This window comes from Gymnoscopelus microlampas (assembly GCF_963454915.1).
Source record: "Gymnoscopelus microlampas genome assembly, chromosome: 7".
Lineage (NCBI taxonomy): Eukaryota > Metazoa > Chordata > Actinopteri > Myctophiformes > Myctophidae > Gymnoscopelus > Gymnoscopelus microlampas.
In genome coordinates this window covers 7,657,382-7,674,898 of record NC_139944.1, presented here as the reverse complement: position 1 = coordinate 7,674,898, position 17,517 = coordinate 7,657,382, and the positions used below count along the sequence as shown (strand labels likewise).

Here is a 17,517-nt window from a genome sequence, read left to right as displayed (position 1 = left end):
AGGGCCTGGTTAGTACTTAGATGGGAGACCGTCCATGGACAACTTTTACAAAGTAAAATTGAAAAACAGAGGCGAACCACCACCAGCCATTCACTCTGCTTCCAATTCTGACCTGGGCATTGGGGAAAGAATTGGAGATTCTTGCTTGCAGATATCAACTAGAAAAGTGTGCTCCTCTGTGCGCAGACACCCGCCAGGCCGGGTTGCCTAACCAGTGTCCGCAAATTTGGAAGGCAGTCATAGCCAATTGGAATGGAATCTGCTAAATGTGACTGATACATCTTTCTCGCTTACTGGGAGTATGTTGCACATTTTCACAGCAATCAGACGGTGGGCTCATAATTTTTGGTATTGTTTGCAAAACGGGCCCCTCCCGCCAATTGTAGCCAATTGTAGCCAATTTTAGCCAATCAGAAAAATATGTTTAATATAAAGCACATTGAATTGCCTTGTTGAAATGTGCTATACAAATAAACCTGCCTTGCCTTGCCTTACACTACTGTCAATTAACAGGAAATATCATTGTTACTTTACTCACCCGTCTCCAGAGCTTGTCTGTCCAGTATAGTCTACATTAATGACTGATAACCAGATCAACAACACACCCAAAACTAAAAAGAGAAATCAAGATGAGAACCACTAGAATGTGTTGTTTACTCCCTTCCTCCCTCGTCTTCACACATTACTTATACACATTTAGAGTACAGATTACCGAGTCTCAATAAATGTTAATTATGGGGCCAGGCTTCCAGCATGGACCCATATTGTTATTCGCATTATTCCATTTCTTCTTCTTCTTCTTCTTCTTCTTCTTCTGCCGTTTTTGCCAGTTCTGGCTGAACCGTGCAGTCGCTTTTTATGAAACTCGGCCATATGATAGATGGTCATGAAAAACGATCAAAAAATAAATCTCACAATCTTTCGTCAAAAGGTGGCGCTATAGCACTCAGTTGAAAATGACAACTTTGAACAGGTACAACTTATGCCCTGTTTCACCTACAGCCATGAAACTTCGATGCACACATGCGTCTCCTCATGCTGAACAACTTTCACACTCTGACTTTTGACCTCTGACCTTTAGATCTCCCACCATTTTGAATTATATGAAAAACAGTTAAAACCTATCTCCTCCTGGGATTTTTGAGTAATCTGCACGAAACTTTTTACACATGAACTTTGGACCTATACCAAAAAACGTTTGCAAAATATCTTCCATAAGTGAAAAAATGAAGCTTTAATGAGCCAATGAATATTGCAGTTTTATGACAATTATTCATCTGCCCCTAACACATATATGCAGACTTACCATTCTTTGAAACTTTGCAGAAATGTAAAGGGCCATTCCAAATATCACTGAAACCAATCTTACTCCAATTGGTCAAACGGGGGCGCTATAGCAATTTTTTGAAAATTGAAACTTTAAACAGGCAAAAGTCATGCCTCGTTTGGCCGACAGCCATTAGACCTGCTTACACATGTGCCTTGACTAATGAGGAACACATCTATCACGTTGACCAGTAAGCACCGCCCTTAGATTGTCCGCAATCTTGAGCAGTTTGAAAAACACTTAAACCCAGGATTTTTCAGCTATTTGCGTGAAACTGTATGATCTGTGTGATCTCCTTTTTCACAGGTTCTTGTCTGTTGGTGGCTTCTCGCTTAAATGTGTGCCCCACAACCTGAAGGTCACCAGTTCAAGCCTCACTTGGTGCAGACTTCATCTAAGTTGCATTTCACATAACATGACTATCAATGAATACATCTGCAATTGTTAAAGATAACATGAAATACTTAATTAAGTGTTTTTTACATACAGCAACACATACAATCTCACAACTTTTCAGATAGCAATGAGAGTATGTTTTTTCAATGTATAACATACTTCATTGTGAAAATAGCCAATGTACAATCTGACAACTTTTAATGGTTTGTGAGCTTGTAGATCGGCTACTTTCACTAATTTTGGTTCTGAGGAGATGTACAATTTCTTCATTGGTAAATGGTTTGTGAACGAGTGATCTTAGTGTTAGTGAAACAGGGGCTTGGGTCATGACAGAAGGCAAGAGTTTGTGATCCTCAACAGACAATATCAGCCTGCACAAAGATATAGCACTATAGGTAGTGTTGCAGCTACCTAAGAGTGCTTCATGACCGTAAGGTTGCCGGTTCAAGCCTCACTTGATGCAGACTCATTTAAGTTGAAATGCAAAAAACTCAATCTATTCGGTTTCCATGGCTCTCTCTCTCTCTTCAATCTATTCCATTTCCATGTCTTTCTCTTCAATCTATTCCGTTTGTCTCTCTCTCTGTCTCTTCAATCTATTCCGTTTGTCTCTCTCTCTGTCTCTTCAATCTATTCCATCTCTCTCTCTCTCTCTCTCTTCAATCTATTCCGTTTGTCTCTCTCTCTGTCTCTTCAATCTATTCCATCTCTCTCTCTCTCTCTCTCTCTCTCTCTCTCTCTCTCTCAGGGGTGGCCATAGCTGAGTGGTTAGTGAGCCCGCCTAGGGAGCCAGAGACTCTGGTTGCCCCAGGTACAATTCCAGGCCAGGTCAGCAAATGTGTCGATGAAATGAAATTTGTCCCTGAGCAAGACTCTTAACCCCTTATTGCTCACAGGCACTCATTGGAAACAAGACCGCAAGGACTTTCATGAACTGACCTGTTAAAGGAATTATCATTTCTCTTTCTCTCTCCTGGCCCCATATTATCGCTGCTTGCAGCTATATTGTTACTTCATATTTACACTATATGTGATATGATTTCACATGGTTCATTGAAAGTTTGTAAGTTTTGTGGATTTATTTATGATTCAAGATTTGTATTAGTTACATTCTAGATATACAGTACATACATATACAAGAGTACATTTACACAAATAGCAAAACAAATGAAAAGAGTAACAATTCTAATAACAGGAAATAAACCTAAATAAAATATATACAATGACTAGCACACTGTGAGGTGTGGACCACTTCTTCACTCACATCTCTGAATGATTTGAAGTGAAAGTGACCTCATGCTACCTTATCAAACATGTATCACTATATAATCCTGTCAATTAATATATGAAGTATCATGGTTAAGTTACACTGAGGTACATCAGACATACTCACTTGTATCCAGAGCTTGTCTGTCCAGTACGTCTACATTAACATCTATACTTACTGTATAACCAGATCAACAACACACACAACACGCACACACACAACTAAAAAGGCACAAACCACCAGAATGTGTTGTTACCTCTCTTCATTACAAAGTATACTCCTAGTAGTTGCTGGTGTGTGTGCCCGTTTCAGGAACAGGTTGTTGCACAATGCGCTCCTGATACAAAGACGTAGGCTACCCTAGATCTGTGCACCCACCCACCACAGACAGCAGAGAAACACACGTCAACCACGTTTACTTGTTTCTTGCTAAAACCAGACTTTATAATTATTGAGGTACAAGATGTATTTTTCGAGGGAGCCCTGCCCAAGATAGCAGCAGTACAAAAGTTGCAACATATAAAAAAACTACATAAAATAATGCACAATCATTTCCCAATATAGAGGCAAATTCTATACCTTAAAAAAGTATTTTTCGTTTTTTAATTAATTTTATTTGAATTTACTTTTCACACATTTTTGGAAGTAGATAGAATAGCAGATCTACAAGCTCACAACACGAGCGACGTGTCTCATGTGAGAAAAACACTAAATTGGACTCTCATAATGAGCTTTTTATTTTATTTTATTCCTGTCTTTATATCTAGTATCAGTGTTACACCAAGGTGAGCAGGTCAAAACTGTTCATGTGCAGGACAGCAGAAACACTTTTGTAATACTGTGTACACTGACAGTATAGACTGCATTTACTGCATACTGTACAAGTTAATCTAACTTTAGTAAAGACCTCCTAGGGGTCAGTGTTTAGGCAGAGCATATCACACTTCTAAATATTTAAGGCTATATCAAAGCTGGTATAAGTGGACTCATCTGACCACACTGCTTGCATCCTGATGTCTTCCCTGCTTTTTTCCCTTTGACCAATTGAAAGTCCTATTTAGTTAACTATAGTACAACTCTAGTGACATATTAGTAGTTGTGCATATCAGGTCAGTAAGTAAACTTGTACTACAAGGAAATGTAGATTTATGGCTAGAGCCAACCTTCCGTAATATTGTACTGTTCAGCAGGAGTTACAATTATTCACCATAGAAATACCATGATGTGGTTAAATAGTGACAATAGTGAATTTTAGATATGATTTTATTGCAGGCCCTTCAGCTTAGCATGTGCCTATCCATTGAATACATAAGTAAAACTTAATCAAAATGTGTTGAACTATTAAAGAAATAAAACAAATATAATTATACAAATATATATTACCACATTTTGGAAGTAATTAGAGTAGACGGCTGTTCCAACTTTAACTCCCTAACAGTTGACCTAGCTGACCTCTGCCTCTGTATAAATGTTATAACAGCACTTTCAACAGAATGTAACTTTTATCAGGCAGAGAGGAACAAAATAAAAACAACAGAGCAGCTAAAAGACAGCTGAGGGGATTATAGACAATATCCGTAGCACAATGATCATATGATCATTGTACAGAACATTGCTCTGTTATATACCTCATCATTTTATGGAAACAGGAATATCTTCATTATTTTAATATTATCCCTGTACAGAATGAATACATTTAATTTGAGCACAGAGTACAGATATTAACACATTTTATTATTTTTACTGACAGAAATGCTGTTGTAATTCAGACAATGTAAGCATTTAATTGTCACAATACTCTTGATTAAACTCAAAGAAGACTAACTGTATGTATTCCACCTTTCTTCTCACTTCTGTACACCTGTACACCCCCCACCATGTCCACCTGTGCAGTTGACAAATACAAATGTCATTGTGAATAAAATAAGCTTTCTGTCATCATCTGTCAGTTTAACTTTCACCTGATGCAGTAAGTTCATCTGAAGCTACGACCACTGGGGGCAGCATAGAGCTATAACGTATGGAGATTGGAGACGGATATTCTGAATGAGAGAGGTCCTCCTTCTCACCCTTTTTTCTCTCTGTATCTCTGTGTAGAGGGTCAGATATTATCAGCATGCCTAATTCACTGTGGGTAAAAAACAAACAAACAAAAATAAACATTCTTACAAATGCAGTTTAATCGAAAGGTAAACATTTACTAAGTTGTGATTTCTCGTGAATCAAAACTTACTGCAGTCCTTCCTTTGTGTTCCTGCGTTCTAACTAAGGCACTTCAACTGAGAGAACTGGTCCTGTTTTCTTATTTATTTTTATGAACCTGCCATTATTTAGGGAGAACTGTATAGGCCCATTCCCCGTTTTACATTAGAACCCATAAATCAGTAATAACTCATTTCACAGGTGCATCATGGTCCTGAATTCTGACATGCCAATGCTTAATACAATCATTTTACGACAGCAAAGATACAGATTTGCACAAGGCTAACTTCGTAAAAGTGCCCAGCTCGCCCTATATTCAGCATCAGCACCATGGAGAGCGACATATTGACTTTGGCTAAACCTGATTACACTCGGAGTGTTATCTACTTTACAGCTATCTTTTCTCCAGCGGTGTAACTCAGTAGCCTACATTTACTCAAGTACTGTACTTCAGTACATTTTTAGGAGAAAAAAAAATCATGTGGTGTCCCGACCCACAGGTTGAGATCCACTGCCCTGCCCTCGGGTGGTTGATCACTGCTGTGGCTCATTTTAATATAGTCAAATGTTGGATTTCACAGGGTGTGCGTCTGTGTGAAGACAAGTAAGTGAAGTTTGTGTTTCATAATGTTTATTTAGGTTTGTTTTGGAATGTATGTTTTATTACAATCGACCTATGTGTTTCATTATAGTTGCCCAAAGTGTTACTGTAATATGTTTAAGTTTGCTAAATACTGTTGTGATGTGGATTTGTTTGACTTTATCTTATGTATAGCTATGGTTCACATGACGCTTGTCATGGTATGACAGTCATGTTTCAGGGCTATCTTACGTAGAACCACACACGACACCACCCTAGCCTAGCCATGACAGTCATGTTTCAGGGCTACACCATAGCCATGACCCACATGACGGACCGTCATGGATGAACTTCAACCTGGTGTTTGCACTTTCTTCATTTTTGGCCCGTACATCTACCTAAACGTTCAGATTTCAAATATAAAGTGCTAACCCCATGACCACGGATGTTAAAATTATATACGGGCCCTCAGAAGTAGCCATATGTTCCGTATTGTTCAACAAAAAGCATTTTCATCTAATCGGTGACCATTTTATCATAGTTATAATGTATCAGAGTGCAATACACCTCCCAACCGATAGGGTCACGTGGTCGAAAGCATAATGGAGAAAATTCAAAGAAAATGTCCACCAATCGGATTAAAATGATTTTTATTGAACAATACGGAATATACGGGTACTTCTGAGGACCCGTATATAATTTTAACATCCGTGGCCATGGGGTAAACAATTTATATTTGAAATCTGAACGTTTATGTAGATGTACAGGCCGTAAATGGAGAAAATGCAAACACCAGGTTGAAGTTCATCTATGACTGTCATGATTTAACTTTCGGTTAAATCGAAAGTGAAACTTATGCTGAGCTATGATTTCTCCAGTATCAAAACTTCCCCAGTGGTTCTCAACCTGTGGGTCGGGACCCCACGATTGGGGGGGGGGGGGTCCCCAGATGACAGTGAAGTGACAATTTAAGGACTTTTAAGACCTTTTTAATAACTTAAAAAAAAAAAAAAAAAAAAAAAAAAAACTATAGAAACTGGTCAAACGTTGGCCAAATTGTCAATTGATATTAGAGGCAAACATAGCCGATCTACAAGCTCATAACATCTCGTTGCGAGGCGTTGTGCGCTTGTAGATCTTTTTCACAATTTTCACAATATTTATCTGTGGAATCGAGTCAAAATAAATCTCAATTCCAATTCCAATGCTTATCAAGGTGGGGGGTGGGGTCCCCCGTTCAAATATGATTATTTTGGGGGGTCACAGCCTGAAAAGGTTGAGAACCACTGACTTAAGACACTAGCCTTAAAGTAACCTTTTTTTCTTATGTCCTCCACTTTTTTAACAAGCAGATACACAATATAGCTTAATGTCGTATTAGTGGGATGTTTATCAAATTGAAAGTCTTATTTTACATTCTCTATCTGAGCCTAAATTGATTTATTTTAAATGATTTACTACAAAAAAAATATGGTGTGGATTCCTGCAAACACAGTTACAGTTAGTAAGTAAATCGAAAGTGAAACTTATGCTAAGTTCTGATTTCTCCAGTATCAAAACGTCCCCCTGCCTACCTCCCTGGGGAAGAAACTAAACATAACACCTTGAACCTCATAAGGGATCAGACTGTCAACCAGTTGCTTTAGCCTACCTGTGTTCCATCTTCTAACTCACATTAAGGTATAGTCTGATCTTTAGTGTAGGGCTGTTGTACTATAACTTTGATGATGTTCAGGTTGTACTAATAAATTATACATTTTCTTTGTCGTCCAGAAATCCACAGACAATCTGGTCAAGTCCAAGATGAAGAAAGCCACGATGAAGAAGAGCGCTCCCTCTCCTTCAAGCCCCTCCAAGACCAAGCAGACCGATCATGGTCATGTAAGTGGAAAGATCATTTTGTACGCTTAGGCGCCTGAATAACTTTCTTGTATCTTCCTCGCAGTGATGGAAAAAGTACTCAAATGTTTTACTTAAGTAATTGAAAATGTACTTGAGTAAAAGTACAAAAGTATTGGCATCAAAATGTACTTAAAGTACCAAAAGTAAAAGTACTCATTATGCAGAATGTCCCATTTAAAGTTTTCAAGTGTGTGTGTGTGTGTGTGTGTGTGTGTGTGTGTGTGTGTGTGTGTGTGTGTGTGTGTGTGTGTGTGTGTGTGTGTGTGTGTGTGTGTGTGTGTGTGTGTGGGGGGTGTGGTGTGGTGTGGTGTGGTGTGGTGTGTGTCAAAACAGAACTAGTCCATACCCGTTGGGGATATGAGCATCGTTTTCATAGACCTGCTTACTTTTTCCTCTGGCAAAATGTGGCAACACTGATCCCAATCCCATAGGCTGGGGGACCATGTAGAGTTAGACAGTGTTTCCAAAAAAGGCTAATAAACAGCTTGAATTTGGGTAAAGTGAAAAACAGGCTTCCTCACGGTGGGAAGCCTGTTGGCCATGCAAGTGCACAGCAATTGCTTCAGCCACTGAGGAGAACCAAGCACTTCAGACAGACAGACTGACTGACATTACGTTAATTATGTGTTGGATGTTGGATAGGTGTCCATTCAAATAATACCCTTTGTTTTGAAGACCAATTAGTCCAATGATGAGTACTTTTACTTTCGGTACCGATACTTTTACTGAAGTAAATGTTGTTTTAATAAAGGACTTTTACTTAAAGGACGACTTCACCGCTTTTCAACCTATCTTCATATAATTGGTCCTCACTAATACTCATGATAAAATGGTAAAAAAAAAATCTACTTCGTCTGTGTCTCATAGGAGGGCTGTGGACAGTCCAGAAACCTGTCTACCAGTGACATCATCGTTAGGCATGATTTTTTTTTCCAACAAGATTTCACATTTTTTATTTAGATTTTTATTAACACGAGAACAATGGCTTCTTTTATTGCATTGCAACTTTCCAGGAATAGAAAGCCTGCAGTTTCTATTAGCTTGGATTCCCCATTGATGATGTCACTGGTAGACGGGACTCTGAACTGTCCACAGCCCTCCTCTGAGATACAGACCGAGTAGAAAAAAATGATACCATTTTATCATGAGTATTAGTGAGAACCAATCATATGAAGATAGGTTGAAAAGCGGTGAAGTCGTCCTTTAACAGTAACAGTTCAACTGTGGTATTGCCGCTTTTTATTAAGTAAGACATACATATGAATACTTCCATCACTGTTTGACAGGAGAGAGAGAGAGAGAGAGAGAGAGAGAGAGAGAGAGAGAGAGAGAGAGAGAGAAGAGGAAGAGAAGTTTTGTTTTCACCTTTTTTCACCTTTTTAATACTGTTTAGGTGCTTACTGTTAAGTTCACATTCCAGTGGCTTAAAAGTTATAATAATAAAAAAAAGGCTGAAAAGGTGTAAAATGATTACATGCATTTTTGAAATATCTACATAGTAATAATAAGTATATTTTGAGGCAATGTATTCTCCATCTGACTCTTGCATAAGTGATGAACTGAAAGAATGATGATAGAAACTGTTTTCTCATGCACAAGGATCCTTTTTAGGTTAACCACATGAATGCAGTGTCTGTCTATTCTGGTCCATAATAGGTAATTATTCAGCAGAAAATAGCAGATCTACAAGCTTACAACATCTTGTAGATAGGCTTACAACATCTTCTAGATAGGCTATTTTCGGTGAAGAGATTTGGTGTAGGTGCTGCTACAGTACATTACAACATTGAAGGTAACCTAAAGGGTCCTGCTGTCAATACGAGCAATTCTAACAAGAAGCCTTCTTTTTATTTTCTGCTTAAGTGGGATTCAGTCAAACAAGGTTACGGTCTACATTAGACAGTACAAGTTAAACAGTAAAGTACTTGAGAAAAGTGAATACTCAATGTGGATAAAACCATGCCCGGTCATTTCTCAGAATCCAAATGAAGTATACTGTATCACGGTATTATTCTAGGTGGTGTTAAAATTGTTACGTTTCTAAACTTCCTGGTCCCTGCAGAAACCCTCCTTGCTGCAGCAGCATTTTGAGGACACAGTGCGTCCCTGCATAGACCTCATTGACTCCCTTCGCTCCCTCGGTGTGGACAAGGACCTGTCGCTTCCCGCTATCGCCGTGATTGGAGACCAAAGCTCCGGGAAGAGTTCTGTGCTGGAGGCGCTGTCAGGAGTGGCTTTGCCAAGAGGAAGTGGTAAGAAGTGTTTTTTTGTGTGCACTGGTTCAAAAAAGTGGGGTCCGGACACCCCCAGGGGTCCTTGAGGGGGTCCCCGTAAATGAGATAAATATAGTATCAAAACTAGAAACAAATTTCTTAAGAAAATTTAAGTGTGCCTGCAGCTGGCTGAGGCGGGAAGGGGACAGAGCAAGTGTGTGTGTGTGTGTGTGTGTGTGTGTGTGTGTGTGTGTGTGTGTGTGTGTGTGTGTGTGTGTGTGTGTGTGTGTGTGTGTGTGTGTGTGTGTGTGTGTGTGTGTCTGTGTGTGTGTGTGTGTGTGTGTGTGTGTGTAACATCCACTCTCAGAGTCAGCAATCATGTACCTGCGCCCCCCTGGGAAGAGCCCAACCCACTGTGCATTTTTTGGTCTATTAGACGTCTAAAATACGTCTAAAATACGGACTAAAAGGGAGCATGGTTTCGTAGTTTTGCCTATAATGTCGCCGTAGTAACGCGAAACAGCGGAAAAAGTAATAGCCTGGTTGGCCTGGTCGTTGCGCACGTTTTGATGTATATATTGTCAACCGTGTGGGAGGAGTAGCATTTGAGTAGCATTTGACAAAAAAGGCGTGTTTTCATAGTTCTTTTGCGAATTACGTCGCCATGGTAACGCGTAACGGCAAAAGACTTCCGAGCAAAAGCAAAGCAAAGTTTGTTGTTTACCCAGGGTGTCGGACTAAGCACGAAGCTTGTTTCCAGCCGGACCCTGCATGGAAGCCTTGCTCAAGGGCTATTCAGCGGTGATTCATGATTGATGTGATGAATTGGGGAATCGAACTAGGGACCTTCCGGTATCAAGGCCGCCCCTCTAACCACACGATTCCCGGCCAAGCCGCACGTTTGGATGTATAGTTTGCCGGCGTAGTGTAAACGGTGCGGCAGTTATGGACGGACAAACTTTTGTGGCGACATATATGAATTACTAAGTATGGCGGAATACAACAAGTGTTTTGCCATTACATGGCAGGCACACTTCATCAGTGTAACCACTTTATTCTGCCATTAAAAAATAGCCGATCTACAAGCTCACAACGTATCGCGCGACGCGTTGTGAGGCTATTTTTGAAGATCTGCCATTTTTTAAGAATTGTGAAAAATGTGGAATACATTTTGAAAACGCAAATCTTCTCTTATTCCTGGCAAAACATTTTTTTTATGGGGGTCCGTGGCCAAACACATCAAATTGGGGGTCCTTGGCATGAAAATGTTCAAGAACCACTGTTTTAGTGAAACAGTGGATGTGTCAATAGGTCAAGATATTCCGTGCCCACCAAGTGTAAAAGCCATATCTCACATTAACTCCTTTACAGGCATAGTGACAAGGTGCCCTCTTGAGTTAAAGATGAGGAAAACAATGAAAGGAGACCAGTGGCGAGGGAACATAAGCTACAATGTTCAGGGCGGTAGGTTAAATTTCAACTGAAATATGTTCAATTTTATTCCATCAACTCAAAGAGGATATTGTACAAAAATAATGAATGCTGAATTATCTTCATTTAGAGGGGTGGCAACACTTTTCCTCCATGGGGATACATGTATAATATGCTCATTGCTCAGCTATGATGTCTGATATTTTATGACTTATTACAACAAAACAAAAATGACCAGTAACTTGTCAGAGTTAAGTAAATCCCCCTATATGGGCAGCAATGAGTTTGCTGAATTAGAATGTCTCACACTGATGTTCCTCTGACATGTTTGAACACTTTTTCTACTAGTGAGCCTGAAGTCCCGTAGTGAATGGTGCATTGATGATCCTTCACAAGTGGAGCAGATTATTAAGCAAGGTAATGACAAATATTGAGTAGACATAATGTTTTTATTCCATGAAAATGCAAGATTTGCCAAACACGTCAAAGCCCACCTGCACGCTCACGTTCTTTTGCTCCAATTCCAGCTCAGGATGAAATGGCAGGAGTTGGCGTGGGGATCAGTGAGGATCTCATCAGTCTGGAGATCGCCTCTCCTGATGTTCCAGACCTCACCCTCATAGACCTGCCTGGCATTGCCAGAGTGGCTGTGAAGGGACAGCCAGTAGATATTGGGGACCAGGTAAACCCACTTCTTCTGTCTTGCTTCTTTGATTGTACATGAATGAGGGAACAGCAGGATCTGAACAAGACTAAGTTTCTAGCGACCTCTAGAGTCTGTGCTGCTCTTAACACCCAACTAGACCGAAATTGTTTGAACTGCCTTATATTGCCTTTCTTTGAGACCTGTATGACTTATGGGGCTATGAATAAATATGTTACTGGAGAAAGAAGGATTGGGGGTATGGCATATGTTGGATATTCCAGTGGTGTAAAGTAACTAAGTACATTTACTCAAGTATTGACTTAAGTACAATTTTGAGGTTTTTTTTTTTTACCTTACTGGAGAATTTTCAATTTTCAGTACTTTTACTTCCACCCCACTACATCTCAGGGGCAAATATTATACTTTTACTCCACTGCAATTATTTGAAAACTTTATTTGCTAGTTACTTTTCAGATATAAATTATTACGTAATAAAACATACATCAACCACTTTAGCCCTATTTTATACATAGGCTATTTGAAAATAGCAGATCTACAAGCTCACAACACGTCGCGATGCGACGCGTTGTGAGCTTGTAGATCTGCTATTTTCAAACATTTTAGTACTTTTACTTTTAGTACTGTAAGTACATTTTGATACCATTAATTTTTTACTTTTACTCAAGTAAATTCGGAATTCTGGACTTTTACTTGTAACAGAGTATTTATTTAAAGGCAGTGCTAGAGGAAAGGACAAATATTAATGCTCCTCCGGGGAGCTCGAAAGTAGCCTGGCGTAACTTTTTTTTGCACTCGCAGATTTGTCTGGTCCCAGGCTAGCTCGAAAGTGCTCAGCAAGTTTAATTTCATTAGATGGTGAAATATCTTGTGTGCAAGTGGACATTTTGTCACCACAGGGGCATCAAAATCAGTAAGGTTCATCCTCCATGGAGTGTGAAGATACACAACAAATTCAGTGGCATTCCAGCCAACATTGAATTCAGCCGACAGAATTAACAACCTCGCCTTTCTTAGAGCCCCAACACTAGTGAAGTTAAAAAAAACTCCCCATAAAATGCATGTCTATTTTTATGATATATACTGTATTTAGACTGTGTGTGTGTGTGTGTGTGTGTGTGTGTGCGTGCGTGCGTGTTTTTTTTTAGATCAAGAGATTGATACAGAAAGTCATCGCAAATAAAGCAACAGACAATTTGTTTGGTGGTGGTTCCGTGTAATGTTGACATTGCAACTACTGAGGCATTGAAGATGGCACAGGAGGTGGACGGTGACGGAGAGAGGACTTTAGGTAAGTTGACGTTGTCAACTTGATGTACTTGGGTGGCGCAGTGGTAAAGTCCCTGCCCACCACCACAGAGGTTGTGGGTTGGAATCCACCGTGGTGCATCCGGCTTTGTCGAGTGTCTACACCAGGGGTTTTCAACCAGTGGTCCGGGGACCACCAGTGGTCCTTGATGGGGTTCCAGAGGGTCCCCAGCCAAATTAATAGTTAGCAACCAAATTGACCCTTATATGTCTGTAACTCTGAGAGTGTACAAATGGAACCAAATGGACCCTAACGGGTCCATTTGGTTCTCTCAGAGTTAAATGAACACTGATGATGGTGATACAGTGTAGATTGGGACCCCCAAGAAACCTAAATGGTTGAGTCCCTGGCATATATTTTCAAATGGGGGTCCGTGGGCTAATATGTGTCAATTTGGGGGTCCTTGACGCGAAAAAGGTTGAAAACCACTGGTCTACACGAACACAACAACACAGAAATGTGTGTGGAGAGGAATCAATTGGCATAACGACTAAATTGGGGAGAAAAAGGGATAAAAAAGAAAAACTTAGCTTTTGCTGTTTCTAGGTTAACAGCAAATACATTTGTCTGTTGTTTTCTCTCCATGTACGTACATGCAGGTATCCTCACCAAGCCGGACCTGGTTGACAGAGGCACAGAGCAGACGGCGGTGGACGTCGTTCATAATAAGGTCATCCCCCTCAAGAAGGGTTACATGATCGTCAGGTGCAGGGGCCAGCAGGAGATCGTGGACCAGGTGTCACTGATGGAGGTCACCAGGAGAGAGGAGGTCTTCTTTAAAGAACATACACACTTCAGGTCTGGACCTAAGACTTGCTGCACATAGCCTACAGTAGATGGTTGAGAGTGCTTGTAATTTAAAAGTTTATGATCGTTGCATTGTAAAAGGGTTGGGCCGGTGTTGTCTTCTTTCTTTTAACCCATTAAGACCTGAGGCCAATTCTACAAATGTCTTCTAATTCTAACAGTTTTCTGAAAAACGTATGTTGCTATATTGGTGGTTCTCCAACTTTTTCATGCCAAGGACCCCCAAAAGTATATGTATTTGGCTGCGGACCCCCATCTCAAAATATTTGTTCCAGGGACCCCCAGAAGCAAAGATTTTAGTTAAAAATGTTTGCAAATTTTGACTATTTCTTAATAGCTAAAATATGGCTAAAATGACACAAATATTTTCCTGATTTGAATGGGTTAATTCCCATTGGGGTCACCACAGTATAATCTGTTTCCATCGGCATCCGTTTTCACTCCAGCCACCTGCATGTCCTCTCTCAGCGCATCCATAAACCTCCTCTTTGGCCTTCCTCTTCTCCTCTTGGCACATGACCTGAACTTCTCATAATGACACATTTCGTTTGGTTTACATATTGAACACAGGACCGGCTCCTGAGACGACCCAACCCTAATTAATTCAATCATCCAAATTCATTCATCATTATTGATGGGAATATTGATTATCAGTATTTTTCTATTTTACTGTTCGGTATGAAAGATGTGCCATTTACTTTTAACATAATTATGATATGAACATTATTTTGATTTGTTCAGACAGATGCTAGGGTTGATGTCTACCTGCTACCCTAGTAACTTTGCAGCACTTATTTGTTCTCTTAGCATTTTATTTACTTGAATTGACTACGATTTAAGCTACACTCTGATCTTGCAGTTAATAAGTCACTCTGAATAAGAGATCTATAAGAGACGTAAATGCCTTAATTGTAAATTGTATCATGTTAAGTGTTTTTCTTATTTCCTATTCTCATCAACCAGAACACTGTATGATGATGGTCAAGCCTCCATTCCAAAACTGGCTGAGAAATTAACCCTTGAGCTGGTGAACCATATCGAGGTGCATTGATCATTGTCCTTAATTTCCAAAAATTACATTACCGGTAATTACCTGATCACGGAAATGTCTTAAATCATGTTGTACTTGTAGTATGAAATGGTCCACGGTAAACAAATGTCTCTTTCTACTCATTCCCATGTTCAGAGATCCTTGCCTGCACTGGAGAAAGAGATTACAATGAAACTCTCAGAAACACAACACGAGCTAGACAGATGTGGAAGTGGGCCCCCCTCTGATCCAGCCGAGAGACTGCACTTCCTCTTTGATGTGAGTACGGTATGCTTATTGTTACTCCGTATTGTTGACTGTCTTTGGGGTGACACTGAACCAGGTAACCATTTGTGTGGTTCAACGCAACACAAAAACACATAACTTGTGGGGAACACTGAACCTGCTAACAACGTGACCTGTGTGATTTTACATGATACAATATCAATGTATAAAATGACTTAACTTTCATTCTATTGACTTACCCCTTCTCCTCCTATGTTGTAGAGAGTGATGGCATTTACTCGAAATGTCATTAGCCTGACCAAAGGGGAGGAAGTAAAATGTGGAGACAATGTCTTTGCTATACTCAGAGAAGAGTTTGGGAAATGGAGTGACCACATAGACAAATCTGGAAGAAATTGTAAGTACATTGATCCATCTAGCTACAATAGGCAGTGACAAAAAAACACCCCAAATTATTAATAATACATTCCAATTAAAAGATCTAGTGATGCTCTTATCCAAGAAACTATCAATGGCCCAGTCATAACCAACATTATTTCTCCACATATCTATTAATATTGCAGTCAACAGAAAGATTGAAAAAGAAGTGGCCGCTTATGAAAAGAAATACCGTGGAAAAGAATTGCCTGGATTCATCAACTACAAGACCTTTGAGACCATGGTGCAGGAGCAAATCAAACTTCTGGAGGAACCCGCTGTCCAGAAGCTCAGGGACATCGCAGGTAACGTAATGCTTTTGGTGTCATAATTTAGTCACAATAGATTTTCATAATCTTCAGTTTGTTCACTATGTTTTCTATTCGCTTTCTAGATCTTGTGAAGAAAGTGTTGATCGAGCTCGCTCAGTTGAGCTTTGTTGGATTTCCTAACCTCATCAAAGTTGCTAAGGTATCATTGTCACAAATACACTAGATATTTTACTTAAGTAAAAGTAGCAATACCACAATATAAAGATACTCTGTTACAAGTAAAAGGCCTGTGTTCAAAAGTGTTACTTGAGTAAAAGTACAAAAGTATTGGCTTCAAAATATACTTAAAGTACCAAAAGTAAAAATACAAAAATGTTTGAAAATAGCCTATGTATAAAATAAGGCTAAAGTGGCAGTATGTTTTATAATGTAATAATTTATATCTGCAAAGTAATTAGTAACTAAAGTTTTCAAATAATTATAGTTGAGTGAAAGTATAATATTTGCCTCTGAGATGTAGTGGAGTAGAAATAAAATTATTGAAAATTGGAAATACTCCAGTAAAAGTAAAAAGACCTAAAAATTGTACTTAAGCACAGTACTTGAGTAAATGTATTTAGTTACTTAACACCACTGGTCGCAAATACTTATGTACTTTAGTGATTATTATTACTTTACTATTATATTTTATTGCCATTTGCTTTGCTATCCAGACAAAGATTGAAAGCATCAAGCAGCAGAAAGAGCCCGTTGCAGAATCCATGCTGAGGACCCAGTTCAAGATGGAGATGATCATTTACACCCAGGACAGAACATACAGCAGTGCCTTAAAGAGGAGGAAGCGGGATGATGAGGCTGTGAATGGCTCTGTAAGTTCGTTTTCCGCACTCTCCAAACAGCTAACTAGCAAAACCGGCCTGGGGCCGGAGGCCACCCTGTCAGAGCTGATGTTTCACCTGAAATCCTATTATGAAGTAAGTCCTCTCTTGCATCTTCAGCCCAGAGAAAACAAATGTATTAAACATTTTTGTCACATTTTTGTGTATATAACATGTATATTTGTTCCATCCATTCATGGTCTACTAACTGCAAGTGTTCCTGATGTTGACAATAATTTCAAATTTTGTGAATTTGTGAATCCATAGAGGGAGGATCACAATACTGCCATTTTAACAGTTATGATTTGTCTTCTTTTTCTCCCGCTCTAGATTGCCAGCCAGCGTCTGGCAGACCAGATCCCTATGGTGATCCGCTTCCACATATTGGAGGAGGCTGCCTCTCAGCTGCAGAGGGACATGCTGCAGATGTTGCAGGACAAGGACAAGACAGAGTTCCTGTTACACGAGGACTCAAGTCTCAATGACAGAAGAACCACACTGCAGAATCGGCTGAAGCGCCTGATGCAGGCTCGCACTCGCTTGCTGGAGTTCTAGTATCTGCAAAACTTTGCTGAG

At 39.7% G+C, this 17,517-nt stretch overlaps 1 pseudogene across 1 annotated transcript in view; it reads left to right on the top strand.

Moving 5' to 3' along the window:
* The first annotated feature begins 7,404 nt into the window (after nucleotides 1-7,404).
* LOC311049093 (interferon-induced GTP-binding protein Mx-like) overlaps nucleotides 7,405-17,517 on the top strand; it is a 10,578-nt pseudogene continuing 465 nt past the window's right edge. Inside the window, exons 1-15 of the transcript XR_014602882.1 lie at nucleotides 7,405-7,452; nucleotides 7,546-7,653; nucleotides 9,737-9,926; nucleotides 11,259-11,351; nucleotides 11,667-11,735; nucleotides 11,846-12,000; nucleotides 13,131-13,273; nucleotides 13,891-14,089; nucleotides 15,062-15,140; nucleotides 15,285-15,407; nucleotides 15,636-15,771; nucleotides 15,938-16,096; nucleotides 16,186-16,262; nucleotides 16,777-17,037; nucleotides 17,272-17,517. The exon at nucleotides 17,272-17,517 is cut by the window's right edge and continues 465 nt beyond it. The product of XR_014602882.1 is annotated as an interferon-induced GTP-binding protein Mx-like (transcript). The remainder of the gene's footprint in view (nucleotides 7,453-7,545; nucleotides 7,654-9,736; nucleotides 9,927-11,258; nucleotides 11,352-11,666; nucleotides 11,736-11,845; nucleotides 12,001-13,130; nucleotides 13,274-13,890; nucleotides 14,090-15,061; nucleotides 15,141-15,284; nucleotides 15,408-15,635; nucleotides 15,772-15,937; nucleotides 16,097-16,185; nucleotides 16,263-16,776; nucleotides 17,038-17,271) is intronic.